Source organism: Hoplias malabaricus, chromosome 2, assembly GCF_029633855.1.
Source record: "Hoplias malabaricus isolate fHopMal1 chromosome 2, fHopMal1.hap1, whole genome shotgun sequence".
NCBI classification, from domain to species: domain Eukaryota; kingdom Metazoa; phylum Chordata; class Actinopteri; order Characiformes; family Erythrinidae; genus Hoplias; species Hoplias malabaricus.
The window spans coordinates 15,729,916-15,751,131 of NC_089801.1; positions in this window are offsets into that span (position 1 = coordinate 15,729,916).

The window sequence follows — 21,216 nt, forward strand, 5'->3', positions numbered from 1 at the left end:
TAAAAGCATTAGCATTAGAAAAGTAGATTTACTTAAACCGAAGTAACAGTAGTATTTCTTAAGTGTGGAATTAGGCCTCTGGCTGTGCACATGTAAGACAAACATGTGGTGAATACAGTGCTACTCTATGTATGACCAGCTCTGATCTTTACCCACATCAGTGTTTCTGGATTTGTGTTTTTGTTGTTGTAGTATTTAAGCCTGAATCATATCAGCCCTGTTATCCTGCCTGTTTGTTTTTGTTCAATCTCTGGAGGTTTGGCTTTTATATGTGCTCTGTTTTCTGGGGCAATGATTGATGCTGGTCACATCTGAGTATCTCTAATTCTGGGAAGATGAAAATTGCGCGCGCGCGTGTGTGTGTGTGTATAAGAGAACGAGCGATTTGAAGAGGATTTACATTAGAACAGATGCTGGGGAAAATGCAATGACCTTGGTCAGCCACTAGTGTGTGCTGTTTAGTTAAATGCTTCACTTCATTTGCTTTCAGTCTTATGCCAACAACAGCGAGCCCTAGTGAAAGTACATATATATTTTTACACACACACACACATCAAACTGATCAAATGATTAGGAACGCCTACCTTGTATCCACACATGTATTCAGAGCATTATTTAATTCTATAATTACAGAATGTAGTCCATCTGTTTCTCTGTATACATTTTTATCCCCATTTCATCCAGCTTCTCAATGGTCAACTCCAACAGCAATGCTATGGCTGATCCACTCGTACACATTAACACACCACTATATCAGTGTCACTGCAGTGTGGAGCTAACAGGTTGACTTGTAACTGTAAAACAACAAAGTGCTCCTATGGACAGTGGAGCTTATAAAATGGACAATGTGTGTAGAAAGATGTTCCTAATCCAGTGATCATTCAGTGTATAATCATATATTTCTAAAAAATATAAACGTTTTTTATTTGGACAGAAATTACTTTTTTTAACAGAAAAGAACAGACATTTTCCAAACAAGTTAAACCAAGATATAAATGCTCACAAATGCAGGAAAACACCACATTTTATCTCCACAGATGTATTTAACTTAGTTTCACTTAAAAAAAACATAACGAAACACCTCCTTTCCCATGGTGTGTCTCGACTCCTGCATATGAAACACATCTAAATTTATTGGAATCCAACTGAATGACTCACTTTCTATACAGATATATCAATTCTTACTTTCTCCAATTAGCGATAAGCAGCTTTTCACATGTTTCACTTTCTAGGTGCCACTGACTCACAGTCATGATGTCTCATTATTGCAAATCCTGAATATCGCACACAAGGCAAATCATGAAGTTTGATGCTTAGGGATTCACTCCACTTGTTTTAAAGGAATACACCATATATGTCCAAATGTTTGTCCATCCATCCATTATCTGTAACCGCTTATCCAATTTAGGGTCGCGGTGGGTCCAGAGCCTACCTGGAATCATCGCGCGCAAGGCGGGAATACACCCTGGAGGGGACGCCAGTCCTTCACAGACACACACATTCACTCACACACTCACACCTACGGACACTTTTGAGCCAATCCACCTGCAACGTGTGTTTTTGGACTGTGGGAGGAAACCGGAGCACCCGGAGGAAACCCACGCGGACACGGGGAGAACACCCAAATGTTTGTACATGACATATTTTCTGAAATGAGTGGTATTCATTTATGTTTGTCCCACTCCAACTCACCCCAAAGGTGCTCCATCAGTCCATAGAAGGGGAGGAACTGAATTCTCTGGACTGATGAGATGGAGAGGTGTTTGTGTTCCAGAACTAAGCATCAGTAATGTACTGGATGGAGCCCAAAGTCAAGTGTAGGTTATATTAGCTTTATTGGAGATTACACAAGCTGTGTGAGCACAACTGAATTATGAGATGTCTATAAGATTTGGACATAGAGGACATTTTGGACATGGATATGATCCACTAATCCTGTAGGTATACTGCAGATTTTATAATGGTTCTTGGATGTGACACTGTGTGAGAGTATATAAAGAAAACACCAGCTTGTTTCCATCATTAGTTTTGTTCATAAACATTTAGTTCTCTGCGAAAACTAAATTATTATCCGTAAAACCAATATGATGACAAAAATTAAACGTCACTCTGTGTGAGTGTGGATTCAAGGACAATAGTTCTCGAAGTTGAAGTTGTTCTTTCCTGGAGACATCTGTGTGTGGTGGCTCCACGCCTGCCTCGGTCCACTCTTTGTGAAGCTCTCCCACGTCCTTGAGTCAGCTTTTATCCTCTATACTGTGTTTAACATGCATTTATTAACATGCAATTATTTTGGACTTCTTTGAACCCAGTTCCACCAACATTTTGATCTAGCAAAAGCTGTAGATTTACACAGCGTTCCCCAATTGTGAGCATGTCATTTAGTGTTTTTTCTTTTTACCTAAATCTCTTCCCAAATTTCCAACCACTTTGTTGGTCTCCCCATGGCACAACTCTACTAGCAGAAATAGCAGCTGCTGCATCTTTTCCAAATTGCTGCTAACTAATCTTAAATGTGACAAATTGTATCCCTTTTCCTTTTAACACACTTCCCCTGGGGCGGCACGGTGGTGCAGCAGGTAGTGTCGCAGTCACACAGCTCCAGGGGCCTGGAGGTTATGGGTTCGATTCCCGCTCCGGGTGACTGTCTGTGAGGAGTTGGTGTGTGTTCTCCCTGTGTCCGCGTGGGTTTCCTCCGGGTGCTCTGGTTTCCTCCCACAGTCCAAAAACACACGTTGGTAGGTGGATTGGTGACTCAAAAGTGTGTGAGAAGGACTGGCGCCCCCTCCAGGGTGTATTCCTGCCTAGCGCCCAATGATTCCAGGTAGGCTCTGGACCCACTGTGACCCTGAACCAGATAAGCAGTTACAGATAATGAATGAATGAATGACTGACACTTCTCCCAGGTCTTAATGAGTCTGTGATATGCTTTGGTCAAAATACCAGAAAGAACAAGCACACCCTGTTTACACAACTGCCAGAACCTGCCTGTTCATTTTAAAGAGGATAAGTAACACACAGCTCATCACAGACTTTAACAAGCAGCAGCAATACGTGAAGCACAGAAGCCCCCCCCCCCCCTTTTTTTTTTTGTGCTCAGTCCTCTATATTCTCCAAACTGTTTTTTAACATTTTTGTACGGTTCTCTTACTTATCTTTGGCTCTCACATAAAGGTAGGTCTGTTGCTGTGATTGAAGTCTTGTGATTTCTTTACTTCTTAAGAAGGGGAACCGAAACAGAACAGTTAATTGTTTTCTGCATTAAGACCCAGTCACACTGGGTTTATCTCTGCTAATTCTATTCAGTGAGATTCACAGCAACAGGTAAAGTTGTGTACATGACTTCTGGGCAAATTAATTTCGCCTGTGAATTTTTGACACATGAATACTTATCCCTGACAAACAGAGCCACTGCTCTGGCCTTGTGCCCTCTGGCGTGCTCTGTACTGTCTCTGCCCGGTCAATGCAGAGGAACTTCTATAGTTTCTAAACTGGAGATATCATACGACGCTTTTCTCATGCGGATTACAAAATACAACAAAAGCAAGCAGCGGCATGGTACACCTTCAGTCGGGAGGTGGGATTACATGGTAATTATCTTTTCTTCTGGGGTGTTTTTAGTAGTTTTCATACAAAAAGTTATCATGAACCAAAATGGAAGACTGTATTAGCTGCTGATTATCATCCCTACTCGCTGCCACACTTATTTCACAAGATGACATGAGATACAAAAACTGGGTTGTCATATTTCAGTGGATTAGGAGGCTCACAAGATTAATGGGCAAATACACGTTAACGCAACATCATTGGACAGTTCAGCATTGTTTTGGTCATATTTGTTTAATCAACTAACAGACACTAATAGCTAATGGTGATGGTGGGTGAAGTGGGTCAGCCTTCTCGCCCAATGAAAGCAAGGTCAATCAGGCTCTCATGGCCATGGAAAGAAGTGGCATTTCCAAAGATCCCGATGACAGGGTCAAGGCTTAGACAGTTTAGCCACTCAGGAGCATCATTATGTTTTAATGTACTTCTAATACATGATCATTGATCATTCTTAAGCACACTATGTTAATTTTTTGGTATTTGATTTTTTGATATTTTGATATATGACTCAGCCTACATAGTATATTGAAGTACTCTATGTCGATTTTGATATTTGTTTTAGGTTATAAAGTATTTTTAACATTTAGTGTTTTAGTATCATGTTCTATCTTCTACTGTCTCTTATGTACAGTGGAATTTTTTTCTTTATATTAGTCCATTGCTGTTAGTGATTGTTGTATGTGATGTCTGTAAGCTACTGAGACCTTGAATTTCCCCTGGGGATCAATAAAGTAAGTAAGTAAGCGAGCAAGCGAGCGAGCAAGCAAGCAAGCATCTATCTATCTATCTATCTATCTATCTATCTATCTAATATTGGTATGAAAATTAGTTCTACCACGGTAGCAATGTTAATTTCTATTAGCACCCTTACAGGATTTACAGGATTGTGTTAGTCTTATAGTTGGTGCAAGCGGTACATACGCATTTTGAGCTTTAACATTGACACCTCAAATTTAAAGGAATGCTACGTTATATTTTTATCTTTAAAAATTAGCTTTAAAATCATTGCTACAATTCACTGACGTGTAATATGAAGAATAGAGCCTCTGTCTTGCCTCTCTGGGCAACACTGCAGGTATTGAACTATGTATGTATGTATGTATGTATGTAACTTTTGTATCCTGCAGCAGTTTTTGGTGATTGTGTTTGTGTGAAACATAAAAAGCAGTTAACATATAGTTCAACACAATGAGTAAAAAGTGTAATTTGCTTTCTAGCTGTCACAGTTCTGTTATTCTATTTCGTTTTTTATACTTTTTTTCCTTCTGGGGCTCCCCCTATTCTAATTCATTTCTACAGCACTGGAATAAAATCAATAGTGAAGGGGAAGGGAGGGTGGTCTCCTAACCTGCCCCAAAAGTTACATAGTGCAGTTTCTGCAGTGCTGAGCCAGATTAGCAAATACAGAGGCTCTTTTAGTAATAGAGTTCTCACTATTTTAGGTCAGTGCAGCATCACAATTTTTTTTTTTTTGATGAATATTGAAGCAAAACAATTTTATTTTAGGTAAAAATTACTACCTAGTATTTTCTTCTAAGTTTTTGCTTTCTTTATTCCTATTATGTATGTTTACATGTGTTTTTTTTTTTTACCTGTGCCACTATTTGATTGTAAAGCTACACTAAGCTTGGAAAAGGTCTATAGAAATAAAATATATATCTTTTTTTTGCCTAGAAGAGGCATTTTAACTTACTAACAGACTGACTGACTGAGTGACTGACTAGGAACCGTTATTAAATTTGGAACCTTTTGGCACATTTCCACCAAAATAAAGTGGTTCGCGAACCAGAAATATTAGTTCCAAGCTGGATCCAAAGTACAGTAGGTTCTTCAGTGCAAACTGTAACTGAATAATAGAAAATAATACAGGAACAGTTTGTGTATTTCTGGGACTGTGTTTGGTGCGACACCCTGCGTGTTGGCCAGAGCCTTGGCTCGGCATTGGTTAGTTCACAAGCTCAGCAGGACGGCTCAGAACTCGGCAACATAAACACACGTTTTATATCTCACAGAGAGAGGAGGACTGCTGAATTTGTCTTATTTCTAATGAATTTGTGAGAAACATTTTGTGGCATTAGTGTGTTTCTAATCTCCATATAGCTGTGCACAGCCACATTAAACTCCACGTGTTTTACTCTAACCAGTGACATTGAATAAATAAGTCATTCATTCATTCATTCATTATCTGTAACCGCTTATCCAGTTCAGAGCCTACCTGGAATCATTGGGTGCAAGGCTGGAATACACCCTGGAGGTGGCGCCAGTCCTTCACAGGGCAACACACACATTCACACCTACGGACACTTTTGAGTCGCCAATCCACCTACCAACGTGTGTTTCTGGATCGTGGGAGGAAACCGGAGCACCTGGAGGAAACCCACGCGGACACGGGGAGAACACCCCAGACTCCTCACAGACAGTCACCCAGAGCGGGACTTGAACCTACAACCTCCAGGTCCCTGGCGCTGTGTGACTGCAACACTACCTGTTGCGCCACCGTGCCACCCTATAGTAATAGTAATTCTTAAAATAAACAAAATGTTCTTGAACATTTTGAAATGCCAGAAACACCTCTGTGACAATTTAAACATGGCTAATGGCAGTCCAGCAAAACTAGGCTTCTATGTCTATGTCTGTGTGTGTGATCTTTGTAGCTGGAGTGGCATTTGTGGTCCTGAACTAATCATTTGGATATCTAGTGTAAAAAAAATGTAATTAATCAATTAATTAATTTAAAAAGCTGTAACAGACCCTGTTAGATAGATAAATTCCCTTTCACTACCTCTGACTTCAGAAACAATATTGTATAAGAAGGCGTCCACAAACATCTGGTCACATAGTGTAGATCCTTCAAAGGCTTTAAGGCTCTGCAGACTGCCACATCCTCATCAAATTCCAAACATCCATTAAGTCATATTCTTTTTTTAATATGCCTTTAATTTTTAATAGGAGATCCCAGCTGCTTCTTTAAATTTCCTTTATGCAAATGATGTGCCTGCCTGCTTTTGAGATAGGAAGAGACAGAGAGATACAAGAGAACGAAAAACAGTCAGGCATCTGTGTGTGTGTGTGTGTGTGAGTGTGGGTGACTAAGATTTCATTGAATGGAGGGCTTTATTGATCTCAGTGGACATCAGCCCCCTCCAGCTTTAGCTCAGTCTGAGAGATATATTAAAACATCTAAACAGAGCGAGACCACTCCACAAGCCCATTAGACAGGGCCAAGACAAACTGAGAGAGAAAGAGAGGGAGATAAAGAAAACCTTCTACTATAAATGTCTTCATATGAGGAAGGAATATCATCTTTCGGGTTCGTTCAAAAAGCAACATCCACAGATTGGACTCGCCCGCTCGGCTTCAGCGGAGATGAAACAAACAGATTGATTTATCACCTCTGCGTGTGTCAAGCTTTGCTTATCACCTTCCATTTTCACACCCGCTCCCGCTCCTTGTTAATCTTCTCTCTCACACAACTCTCACTCACCTCTACGTTCTTCTGCAGAGTCAGTCTGAAACAGAAAAAGACAAGAGGAGAAAAGACAGGCAGTTAGCATCTTTTTTTTAGTTTTACGAATGGAGTGTTTTGATCACTGTGTATCAAAGCCACATCATTCCAATGCAGACATTTTTGTTTTTTAGTTGAAAACGCCAGTCACTTTTTATACTTTGTAGACCAGAGTGTGGAGTGTCTCTGGAGTGCGTGAGTGTGAGCTGAGGCCTGGTATTAGCTGTAGGCGTTGCACTGTACGAAAGTGAACCTATCAGACTCAACACAGCTTCAAATGATAAGCCTTTCATTACAGAAAATCGTCAGAGTTAGGGACAGATCTAAAATGATACACACTTTTAATTCCCTAATAAATCACACATTAGGCGGCATTTAATTGTGATTGTTCACTTTGTCCCTTTTTAAGACTGAAGCTTTTAAAAACCAGATATTTAAATATCAAATAAAACAATCATTTATTTATTCATTGACACGATGGGTCCGGAGCCTACATGGAATCACTGGGTGCAAGATGGGAACAATCCATCACAATCCATTGAGTAGTGCTGAGCGATAAAACATTATTGATATATTTCGTGATTAATTTTCGCTCGATATAGATGATAAGCTTTGAGTTATAGAGCTTGATAAACCTTCATTTCTATTCTCGGTTAGCACAGCCAGCTGCACGCTATCTGGCGCGTATACTCCTGCGGTAAAAGAACATGAACGTGAGAAGGTAAACAAGAACATTCATTCATTCATTCATTATCTGTAACCGATTATCCAGTTCAGGGTCGCGGTGGGTCCAGAGCCTACCTGGAATCATTGGGTGCAAGGCAGGAACACGCCCTGGAGGAGGTGCCAGTCCTTCACAGGGCAACACAGACACACACACATTCATTCACACCTACGGACACTTTTGAGTCACCAATCCACCTACCAATGTGTGTTTTTGGACTGTGGGAGCAAACCCAGGCGGACACTGGGAGAACACACCAACTACTCACAGACAGTCACCCGGAGCGGGAATCGAACCCACAACCTCCAGGTCCCTGGAGCTGTGTGACACTACCTGCTGCACCATCATGCCGCCCTAAACAAGACCATAATAAGTTTAATTCAAGTGCTTGTGTGTATGTATTAAATATATATACATTTATATAAATATGTTATAGTCTCCTGTTCGCTATGTGTTTTGGGGTGCATTTTGTCTGGAATGGCAACCCCCTGTCAGAACACAAACGTAAAAAACTTTCCCTCGCGCGGTGGGAGAATCTGGTGGGTTTTTCTTCACTCAAAGTGTATTTTCCTCCCGGGAAATGTTTTCTGGTTTGCGGGAGCACTGTTCGTTGCCTGACGTGGCTTTCCTCAAACGAAATGATTTTCTCTGCTCGCGAATTTTTAATTGGCTCCGATGCCATAGATCAGGCTGCTTCTCTTAAATAAAAACCCCCAAGCGTGGAATTTTCCTGCCTGGGTATGCTCCGGACCCACCGCGTCCCTGAGCTGAATAAGCGATTAAAGGCAGTGAAGGAATGAACGTGCGAAACTGAAATCATTCTAGCTTTCCCACTGTTACAAGCATTGTTCTAAGCCTCTAATGGGTTAAGTGCAATATTATAGTTCAGCACTTGGGAGTCTTCATTTATTAATTATTTTAAATTCTTCTTAATATATCTTTTTAATCTTTCTGCTTCTTTAAACGCTTGAGGAGGCAATGCCCTAAGAATGTTTCCATAACACAAGACAAAGATATCATTACTTTTATGTGGTAAGGAAATGTTATTGTTCCAGTGAAATCTTTCCTTGTGAATTTGAGTAATGTGCATACTATATGTGCATATATATGTGTCGTATAGTAATGAACATTTGGTGTATTCAGTCTATATTTTTAGAAGGATGTCCTGTATTACAGTGTGACTATAAGTTAATATCACAATAAATATCGAGATTGATCAATATAGAAAACCTTATCGTAAAATTATTTTTGGCCATATCGCCCAGCTCTACTCTTGAGTCACCAATCCACCTGCCAACGTGTGTTTTTGGGCCTTGGGAGGAAACCAGAGCACCTGGAGGAAACCCATGCGGACACAGGGAGAACACACCACACTCCTCACAGACAGTCACCCGGAGCAGAGCTCAAACCCACAACCTCCCGGACGCTGGAACTGTGTGACTGTGACACTACCTGCTGTGGGGGTGAAGGAACAATGCTGCCTCTTCTCTAAGGCCCTGTTCACATGGATCCAGATACTTTTAAAAACAGAGGTTAATCATCTCTGTTTTTGAAAATATCACTGTCCAGACGAATACGGAAATGGCTGCATTATCATGCCAGTCCAGCAGGGGCCATAATACCTCATTAAGAGTGACATCAAAACACCAAGGAGCCTAAGAGGTTTGAGCCCAATTCACTCAATATTCCATTTGTAGTACAGCACACCAATCATAAATTACTAAGCGTAGATCTTAATAGTGCATTCATTCATTCATTCTTTGTCTGTAACCAGTTCTGGGTCGCGGTGGGTCCGAAGCCTACCTCAAATCATTGGGCGCATTAATAGTGCATTATATATTTCTAATACAACATCATTTATATTTATTCATATGTGGCAATCTGAAATCTAGTGCTATCTGCATGTATACTTCATAGTTGAATTACTTATTTAATTCAGTGAGTGAGTAGCTGTTTGAATTTCAGCTACAGACTGCCACGCAATGTGAAGCATATTCCTATTCATATGTTTGCAATATCTGAGGCAAACTGAAAAACAAATTTAGCTTGAACAAATCAAACGTCATCCAGTTCAGGGTCACGGTGGGTCCAAAACCTATGCAGCGTCATTGGGTTCAAGGCTGAGACACACCCTAGACAGGGCACTAGCCCACTACAGGGCACCACACACTCACACATTCGCTCAAACAATCACACCTAAGGACATTTTTGCACAGTCAATCCACCTACCAGCATGTGTTTCTGGACTGTGGGTGGAAATTATAGAACCTGGAGGAAACCCACAGAGACACAGTGAGAATACAACAAAATTCTCACAGTCAAGGTTTGAAGCCACAACCCCATGACTTCGGAGCTGTGTGACCATGACACTACCTCTAGCCTCACTGTATTGCCCTCAGCTTTGTTAGATTGTGTTTTTCACGTAATTACAAAATCACAAGAGATCACAAAGTTAAAAGACTAAAGCCGATTAAATGGTAAAGAAAATGGCAATTTTATGCATCCTTTTTTTCCCCCCATAAAATGACTGTTTTGGTAACACAAGGTTTTGTTAACAGCAACATACTCCACAAGATTTCACAGAGATTTTGAACTGAAAATTTAGCACATCAAATGTATGACAAATTTGGAGGGAAATGAAATATGTGCAAAGCCTCCCGAGATGTCTCACACCTGTGTTTCACAATCTAACTGTTATACAGTTCTAAATACTGCTGTTTACGTCAACCACCAAAATTACTGTATGCATTACATCTCAAAACAGCTATTTGAACAATCTGAAGTGTGAATGCAACAGATTCAGATTTAGCAGAGGAGACAGTGACACTTGATTTATCTGTTAAAAATCTGTCCCTTCCTAATCACTGTTTCCTATATTGGAGAACTTTATTGGGAACTGAAGGGTTAAGGTAAATGGTTGTGTGCTCATTTCTCTGAGACAGCAGTCACTTTCTGTAGCATATGTCACAGTGCATTATAGATGTTCCCTGCCTTCTATGATACACAGGTCTGTCACAATAATTACATTATCAACCAACCGTACAATATATGGACATTTCCTTAGCAATTTTTGCTGACCTCAATATCTCCTGCTGTGTTTACTTGCCTGTTTGCTTATAAAACAAACGTGAACATAGTGGTGTTCTGTTCTTAGGTTTTCTGTGGTCTATTATGAAGCCTTTATGTCAATTTGTTTGAAAATATTGTTTTTGTTTTATTTATGTTTTATGTTTTAGGATTTTTAAATATTTTTATATTCTAATTCTAGAGTCAGAATATTCTAAATAAATGCTTTTTTGCTACGAGTTCATATATATTTAAAATGGTGTAATTGTATTAATACGCTAAACTCTTAAAGGTTCTTTGAACAATGCCAAGGCAGAACCATTTTTGTTTAAGAGATGTGTGAGTGTGAAGAACCTTTTAAAGGTTAAAACGTCTTCAATTGATGTATAGGTTCTTTAATATGAGCACTTTAACTCTGCTGTATTTTATATTCTAATTTACTGCCCTTGTTTTATACATTATTGTTATTGTTTATATGTATTGTATTACACTGTACTATTTTATTAATTGTATCGGTTATTGTATTGCTATTGGTGCAAGATCTCAGGAATGTCCTAATGTTTTGATTTTTTTCAGTTTCCATTTAAGTTTAATTTGTCTTTTATGTATTTAACTCTTATTTGTATCACTTTTTAATTGTTTTAATCATCAGTTAAAATGTTAATATTTCTACAGTAATGTTTGTGTACTGTTATGTAAAGCATTTTGAACTGCCATTGTGTACAAAATGTGCTTTATGAATAAACTTGCCTTGAAAACAAAAAGGTTTCTTCAATAGCTTCACTCAAATAACCCTTTGCAGCACCTTTAATTTTAAGTGTATTAGATAATCATTAAATCAGTGGCATAAAATGGTCTTACAATGACAATAATATTGTTAATCTCAATCATTTTTGTGACAATATACCGACCACAAATAAAAGTAATGAAAATATCATGACAGGCCTACTTATATCCAACAGTTAAGATCTACTTTAAGGGGTACACAGTGTACACACTAATAGTGGTATTATCTCTGCACATAAGCACATGGTCACCATGCCCAATGCCAAGTGTGGACTGGACACATATAAAGAGCCTCTGCATTTGGCTGCGGGGCATTGGTTGTAGCACAATCCAATATCTTGGGATGAGTTGGGTAAGGGTGGCGCAGCAGGTAGTGTTGCAGTCACAGAGCTCCAGGGGCCTGGAGGTTGTGGGTTCGATTCCCCCTCCGGGTGACTGTCTGTGAGGAGTTGGTGTGTTCTTCCTGTGTCCGTGTGGGTTTCCTCCCAGTGCCCCGGTTTCCTCCCACAGTCCAAAAACACATGTTGGTAGGTGGACTGGCAACTCAAAAGTGTTTGTAAGTGTGAGTGCATGTGTTGCCCTGTGAAGGACTGGCTCCCCCTCCAGGGTGTATTCCCGCCTTGCGCCCAATGATTCCAGGTAGGCTCTGGACCCACTGTGAACCTGAATTGGATAAGCAGTTACAGATAATGAATGAATGAGAGTTGGGTAAGTTACACATTTATTTTGATAGTGTTAATCTTACCTCCTAGTGACAAAGAGAGTCTCGTAAATATTTTTAAATTTTTGTGTAATGCAAATTCCTAAATATTTAAATTTGTTATTATTTACTCTAAAGGGAAATTTGTTATAGATTGACATTTGTAAAGGTTGGCCTATAGGTATTAGCTCACGCTTCTCTAGATTGATTTTATATCCAGAAATATCACCAAAGGTATTCAATAGGTCAAGCAACTTTGGCAAACTATTCATTGGCTTGGCAATGTATAAAAGCATATCATCTGCATATAAGGATATCTTATGCTCCAAGCTTCCCCTTATTAGACCTTTGATGTTAAACTCATCTCTAATTGCTGTGGCCAAAGGTACTACTGCGAGAACAAATGGGAGTGGCATTTTTGATCCAGAACTAATCATCCAGAGTCAGTACCTGACCCCACTGATGTAGTTATATTATCACAACAAGATTCCAAAGCAGAGAGAAAAGACTTCTCAGAAATGTTACTGCAGCAAAGGGGGGAAAAATCCCTATAGAAACCTTTCATTAGACAAATGTTTTTACCTTATAGTATACGAGGGTATTCCTTCTCCATGAGGAAGCCCCATATTGATTATCCAATACCTGCTTCAGCAGACCAGTCCTTGATTAATCCCAATGTTAATGGTATTACAATATCTGTTTTTCCACTGAATAGACACTGTTTATAAATGTGCACAATTGAGTGAGTGTGTAGTGAGGGTGTGCTTGATACTCAGCAGATTTCAAACTGCAGGACAGTTCAAAGGTCATGTCTAGTCAATATGCTGACCTCTAAATTTCCTTTGTGTGTGTGTGTGTGTGTGTGTGTGTGTGTGCCCGCATGTGTAGGCCACCAGAGCAGGTCATAAAAGTGACCCAGCTGTGTCGATCACGGACATGGAGAGAAATCTTTAAGAGATCACATGACACACACACACACACACACAAACATCGATTCATTGTCAGGATGAATATAAATATTTCATATATGCATATACATTTCCCTATATGAAAACATAGGTCCCATATGACAAATATAATTTATGCCCTTATGTATTATCATATGTAATATATAAAATCAGATTATTCCACTAGTCATAAAAGTGTAAAAGACCCAAATTATGTCACAAATATGAATATATATCAAATACACATTAAACAATCACTGAATTATAAACACCTACCTTGTATCTACACTCATTTTCTATTTTAGCAGCTCCACTGACCACACAGGAGCACTTTGTAGTTCTGCAATTATAGACTCTACATACTTTCTTATCCCTATTTCTCCCTGCTCCTCAATGGACAAGACCCCCACAGGACAATCACAGAGCAGGTATGTATGATTTGTGTGGTGTCTGATCCACTCATAATAGCACAACACCACTCACACATCACCATCACATTAGTGTCACTGCAGCGCTGAGAACGATCCACCACCCAAATCATACCTGCTCTATTGTGGTCCTGACCATTAAAGAGCAGGGTGAAATGGGGTTATGAAAGTATGCAGAGAAACAGGTGGACTACCGTCTGTAATTGTGGAACTTCAAAGTGCTCCTGTCTGGTCAGTGGAGCTGAGAAAATGAGCAATGAATGTAGATACAAGACAGGTGTTCCTAATCCAGTGATCGTTCAGCACGTATTTGATATATATTCAGATTTGTGTCATAATATGAGAATATCACCTGCCTTTTACACTTTCATAACTAGTGGAACATTTTGAATGGTCCCAAATACCTCCAAATAAAATAAAATAAAATAAAATATCATCTCTTTAACTGGAAATATGAGATTTGCTTTTACGTAATGAGAATTCTCTAAGCCTAAACCTAACCTATAGTTTAATAACATGAAAGAGGTGTGTCCTCACACAGGTCTTTCCTAGTTTTCATACAAATTGAGGACTTTTGTGACCTCCAAATGCACAAATACAAGCACACACATGCACACTCAAGAGATTCTGATACCTTCTTTTCTCGCTCTCGTTCTCACTTTCTCTTGCACACACTCTCTCTCACACCCTGCGTCTTGAGAAAGTTGTTTGACTCCGTGCCTAATGATAACAGATGAGGTGTCAATGTGAAGGTGAGAGAGACTAAGTCATCCTCACCGTGCAAGCGAGCGGGGTGCTACACCACTCGCTCGTCCCCCTCTCTTTTCCCCTGCTTTCAGAGCACAGAGCATGCACACGAGAGAGAGAGAGAGAGAGAGAGAGAGAGAGAGAGAGAGAAAGAGCACACAAGCCCAAGATTACTATGGATCAAATCATGTGATTTATACACTACATTTGCTCAAATGTTATTTTTTGGAATGACCTCTAATACCCACTACTCAATCCTGGGCACACTATTGGAGTTTTACAATAAAAAGCTCAAAAATTTGACTGACCCCACTTACAATGACTGATTCAAGGTTTGCTCAAAACAAAAATGCCTTAAACTATTACATTATTATATTAAATTGACTTTATCCCAATAATCAATAAGTCATATTTTCTACTCTTGTGGTAAGAATTTACATTAGATAGAGTGCAGTAAGTATTTGATGACTTTCATCCACAAGAACATTAGTGAAGTCAGACTGATCACAAACATCATTCTAACTCAACCGCTAGTGCATTTCTACCACACTGTGTTAGGGAAGTTTATACCCCTCTTGTATACCCCACAGATGGTATTTAGGTTTCTGATCCTAACATCAGAACTCATAAATCTGAAAGCATCTCCATGAACCATCCGTATACCATATACCCCAGAGTATACACACACCCCATGACAAGATACCACTAGAAATCTATTGGAGTGATGGAAGTTATCACAGTGTGGAGAAAATGTTTCCTTCCTTTAAATATGGCTGGTTTGTTTTATAGCTCAAAAGCATCATATTTATAGCATGGGATTCCTATAACCTGGTTGTTTTTTAAATATAGCATATTATAAATATAACCTGGTGTTTTGGTTTTATTATAGCACAATATTTATATAACCTAGTGTTTTGTTTTGTTTTTTTGTTCATGGTATCAATACAAATTAAATACAGGGTGGGCCATTTATATGGATACACCTAAATAAAATAGGAATGGTTGGTGATATTAACTTCCTGTTTTTTCAGGGGAAACAGGAAAAGGGGAAACTTTTCAAGATGGGTGGTGACCATGACGGCCATTTTGAAGTTGGCCATTTTGGATCCAACTTTTGTTTTTTCAATGGGAAGAGGGTCATGTGACACATCAAACGTATTGAGAATTTCACAAGAAAAACAATGCTGCGAATGTAACTTTATTCTTTCAAGTTATTTACAAGTTTCTGATCACTTATAAAATGTGCTCAAAGTTCTGCTTATCATGTTGGATTGTCAATGCAACCCTCTTCTCCCACTCTTCACTCAATGATAGCAACTCCGCAGGAGAAATGCTAGCACAGGCTTCCAGTATTCATGTGTTTCATAGTTTTTATATGTACACCATTGTTTTTCTTGTGAAATTCCCAATACGTTTGATGTGTCACATGACCCTCTTCCCATTGAAAAAACAAAAGTTGGATCCAACATGGCCGACTTCAAAATGGCCACCATGGTCACCACCCATCTTGAAAAGTCCCCCCCTCCCATATACTAATGTGCCACAAACAGGAAGATAATATCACCAACCATTCCCATTTTATTAAGGTGTATCCATATAAATTACCCACCCTGTATTTATTATCCTTAGCTGATATAATTTTATATGGTATTTGATTTTATATGGATTCCAACAGTTACACAATGCTTTACTCACTGATACCAACGGCAGTTGTCAGCTGTATTTTGAGACCTTACCATCAATTCCAAGTGTTATACGAACATTAAATTATTCACATTTTGAAAAATGAGCATTGTCTTCTCTATACAAAATTATGTTATGGGTATTTTGTGATATATAATTGCAATAGCCGCATCAGTGATACCAGAGATGATACATTTGTAGAGCCTAAATATTGAATGATTTCACCAGTCAACCAATTTATCAGTCGAAACCTAGTCCACATCCTAAGTTTTAATAAAGTGTAATAAACAAAGCAAAGCACTCGTTATTATTAGGTATTAGGTATCAAAGTAATCTATAAAATTCAGGAATCACTGGAAGATCTGAGAGTTTGAAATAATTAAATGATCTAAAAGAAACTGATTTGGTTACTCTCAGACCTCAGTCCACAGGCAGACAGGTGTATTGTTCATTTCTTTCCTAACATCACCCCACAAGTAAGTTCAGGGATTTAAATCTGGTGATTTTCCACACTTGAAATCCTCCTCGCTTTGCTCCTTCTCTTGACAAGCTGTGTGGCATTTTGCATTGTCTTATAGGAACACCCATCATTTTTCTTTTTCTGAGTGAATACAAGGGATTCATTTTTTAATACACATCAACAACAGTTGCTAAGCATCAGTGTTTAACAGATGTGCATCTTTCTCTATTGAGAAGAGGTCAATATCATGGTGCATATTCAATCATTGACCATTTAATATCATAAATCACTTTATTTATAAGACTCACCAGGAATACATTTTCAATGCATGCTGAGGGTGGTAAGTCATGTGGTACACTCCCCGAATAAACATCAAAACATTTTATTATTATAAATATATTTATTTGAAATTATAACCCATATTCAATATTGAGGACAAAACTTACAGAACTGTCACACAGATTTATCCATTCATTCATTCATTGTCTGTAACCGCTTCAGTTCACGGTCACGGTGGGTTCGGAGCCTACCTGGAATCACTGGGCGGTGAAAGTGAGAACACACTCTGGAGGGGGCGCCAGTCCATTGCAAGACGACACACAGCAAAAGACACTTTTGAGCAGCCAAACCACCTACCAACGTGTGTTTTTGGACCACAGGATGAAACCAGAGCGCCCGGAAGAAACCCACATGGACAAGGGGAGAACACACCAAACTCCTTACACACAGTCACCCAGGACCCTGGAGCTGTGTGACAGCGACACTACCTGTCGCGCCACCCTGCTGCCCACCAACTAGTCCATATTAATGTTTATATTGCCGCTTCCAAGCAACACACCTTATTATGAGTTTGCATAACAAATGAGTTTGAATTCCCAAGCAGTAGCTCCCTCTCAGTGTCAGTGCTAGACTGAGAGTAGTTCACCAACCAAAAATATCCAGCCAATAGCATCCTGTGTCCACTGATAAAGGACTAAAATATGACCAACACAAACTGTGCATCAATAGCTAAGCTACTGTCTCTGACTTTACATCTATAAGGTGGACCAATGAGGAAGGTGTGTCTAACATAGTTAGTGCACACAGTGTTTTTAAAACTCCAGCAGCAACTGCTGTGTCTAATCCAGTGCGATCGTACCAGTGCGACACACAGTAGCACACCACCACCACACAAATCATACCTGCTTTAAGGTGGTCCCGTGAGGGTCCTGACCTTTGAAGAGCAGGGAGAAAGGGAGCAAACACTGTAGGCAGAGAAACACAAAGACTACAGTCTGTAATTGTAGAACTAGAAAGTGCTCCTGAATGGACAGTCAAGGATTGAGAGTGAGTGTAGAGACAAGCAAGTGGGCTTCGTTCTATGCCTGATCTGTGTGTGTGTTAATATTTACATACATGCATGTGGATTGGGGTGTTTTACAGCCTGTAGTTCAGCACTTCTGAAAAGTCTTGTCGCATATCAAAATATGACTGGACTAAACGTATATGAAAACTGCTTATGTGCATTTCTTGGCTGTCAGAAGAAGCAGCTGAATGAGATGACCTCTGGCTCTTAGGAGGGTTGGTTTGTTCACATACATACACCCCCACACAGACACACACACACAGAATGAGACACAGGGCCTTCCCTTTACGTGTCAAAATGCTCCATTGGAGCTGACAACATCCTGAACATTAGCTTTGACTGAACCTGTGCTAGAGTTGTGTACAAAATATGTGCGCCCCTGGTTAAATGACATTGGTTCTGATGATATTTGAAGGCAAAATAAGTGGACATCCTTGACAGAGAACACACTTTTGCACATATTAACGCAGAATTACTAAGAATCTATCCCTAAATATCCCTATAAAGAAACAATGAGGGAGTCTGTCAGGTATCGATAGGTGAGGTCAGGTATCGATACTGGATGATTAATCCTGGATCACAAATCGCAACTCGCCTCAAAGTTATAAGACAAGTTGCCATCTCTCCAGAGAACACACAGCATTACAGCACAACTGTCAATGCCTGGCTTTGAACACTGTGACTTTAAGCTCATGCATGGCTGCTCCTGACCATCACATTTGAAGATGGAGTTAATGGAACGTAGCAGAATTCCATAATAATAAGGAATTGCTGCAAAATAGCGAACCTATCATGCACTAGAATACGAATGCCATGTTAACATTCCCTATAGAGGATATGTTTACTTACCTCCGTTTAGCTATAATTGGACCAGGCCTGTCCAAACTTTTACATAAGACCATACAGGTGTGCTACAATTAGAACTGTTTTTGCTGCATGGAATGATAGGCCATATTATATAATACTTCCCCATTTGCCACATCCTGGGCTCTGAATCTCTGATTTTTACCAGCAATGAGGTCTGTTCTATTGTTCTTAGATCCTCCCCCAATACTCCCCCCAGAAGAGCACACATGCAGGTGAATGTATTTAATCATCAGCACTGTTTTAGGTCAGTGCTTCTCAGGCAGACTTGTAGTGAAGGATTACATTGTCTAGACTATTTCAAGCACACAGAGGTGTAATATACAAAAATAGCAATAACAAGTGCCATATAATCAATCTATATGAGCAATCGCAAGTGAAACAATAATATTGAATGTGCTTTATACACTCAGACCTTATCAATATAACTGGAGCAAGAATAGTAAAACTAGCCTGAGCTAAAACAAAACTATACACAGCAATTTATCAAGAGCAATTAAGCCAACGTGGCAATAAAAGAGCATGATGTATAACTAAACTGCACACGAATGGCTATTTTAGCCACAGTGGTACAGATTAATTAATCACACCATTTATTAAAACTTACACAACTAAAGACTAAATACTACTAACATATGCTACATACTCAAACTAAATCAAACAGCTATTCAAGAAGTGTGCTCTATCTGTGCTAAAAGAAACAATTATATAGGCCTGTGATAATGTAAACAGTGTCATATTATCATATGCTAATGAATCAAACTATATAAAATTAACCCTTTCATTCATTGATCCATATATTCTTTTATAAAATGCCCAAAAATGCTGTAATTAAAGCAAAATTATAACCATTTTTATAGCTAACCCTTTGGCTGAACATCTAACAGCATATATTTGTCATTTCAGTATCCTCATACTTTTTTATTTCAACATGAAATCTGACTTATTTATACCTCCTGTTGTTCCATATGCACAAGAGACAATACAAACAAAGCTTTAAATAGTCACTTTTAGACAAATTTAAGTGCTCGAGCAAGCCTAGAGTATGTAGACAAGAGTTAAAAAGCTCTTAATTGTAGACATTAATGAAACAAAGAAAAGCAACTGCAGCACATGATGTTCAAGAAAATAATGGAGGCAAGTTTTGTAAGTGTTACAATATAATATAATAAGTGTATCCACATATCCATGAGTCTTTTATCCAATGCTGTGTTTTATATATGTGCTAGCCTAAAGATTATTTCATAATTATAAATACAATCCTATTTTTTTGTGTGTTGTATGAAAAAACGTTAACTGCCGTATGCAAATTACTCACAGATTGGTTTCAAAAGTATAGCTACAAATGAAGCTGTTGAAAAAAAATATCCAAGAAAATGAAATCACTTTCTTTGGTGCTGTGCGCAAACTCATTAATGGCCATGGGGTTTTTGTTGTTTATTTGTTTATTTATGCTATTGTAAATCATTATCTCGACACACTGACGTTTGTCAGACATTCAATACAAAATAATACCCATAAAAAATAAAGGCACGTAAAATCCTGAGGCATAAAGTAAGAGGCCACAGAAAAGCAATGGAAGGTCATTCTATAAACGCACGGTGTAAACAGTGGCAGTAAAGAGATGCAGTTTAAACAGACTATAGTTAAACGACTACATGATTAAACTGCTTTTATGGAATATATTCTCTATTTCGCAAAACTAGTAAACTTTACGAAGTCGTGAGCGGCGGGAGACCGTTTTCAGTTCAATAGTCGCGTCCATGGCCCCTAGGGGCCTCGGTAAGGTTTCCCTCCACACTTTTCGTCTCCCGTGTGTGTGAAGGCAAGTCTGAGAGCTGAGAACAGTGATGAAAGCACCGTGTGGTGAACGGAGAGCTGTTCTTACCGGATAGTCCTGTTATCGGCGGCGGAGGAGGAGGAGAACACGGCGGAGTCTGAGCCTTCTTCACCGAGCACCGGAGCACGCCGAGACCCGGGAACACAACTCCCATTAACTTCAGCTACACACACTACACAGCTCTCTATAACGAGTGAACGTACCTCCGTACACAGAGAGAGAGAGAGAGAGAGTTGGGGCTAGGCTACCTCAGGGAGGTGAGGGAGAGACGTTAACTCAGAGAGAGTGGGAGGTTACCTCAGAGAGAGAACGAGCGCACGAGAGGCAGTGAGGGAGCGTAAGCGACAAAGTGTGTATGTGTTTGAGAGATGGAGAGAGAGAGCGAGAAAGAGAGAGAGAGAGAGAGAGAGAGAGAGAAAGAAAGAGAGAGAGAGAGAGAGGATGAAGAACAAAGAGAAGTTCTTGCTGGACAACGAGCGAGAATAGAAACCGGCTCTCGAGCGCATACACAGCAT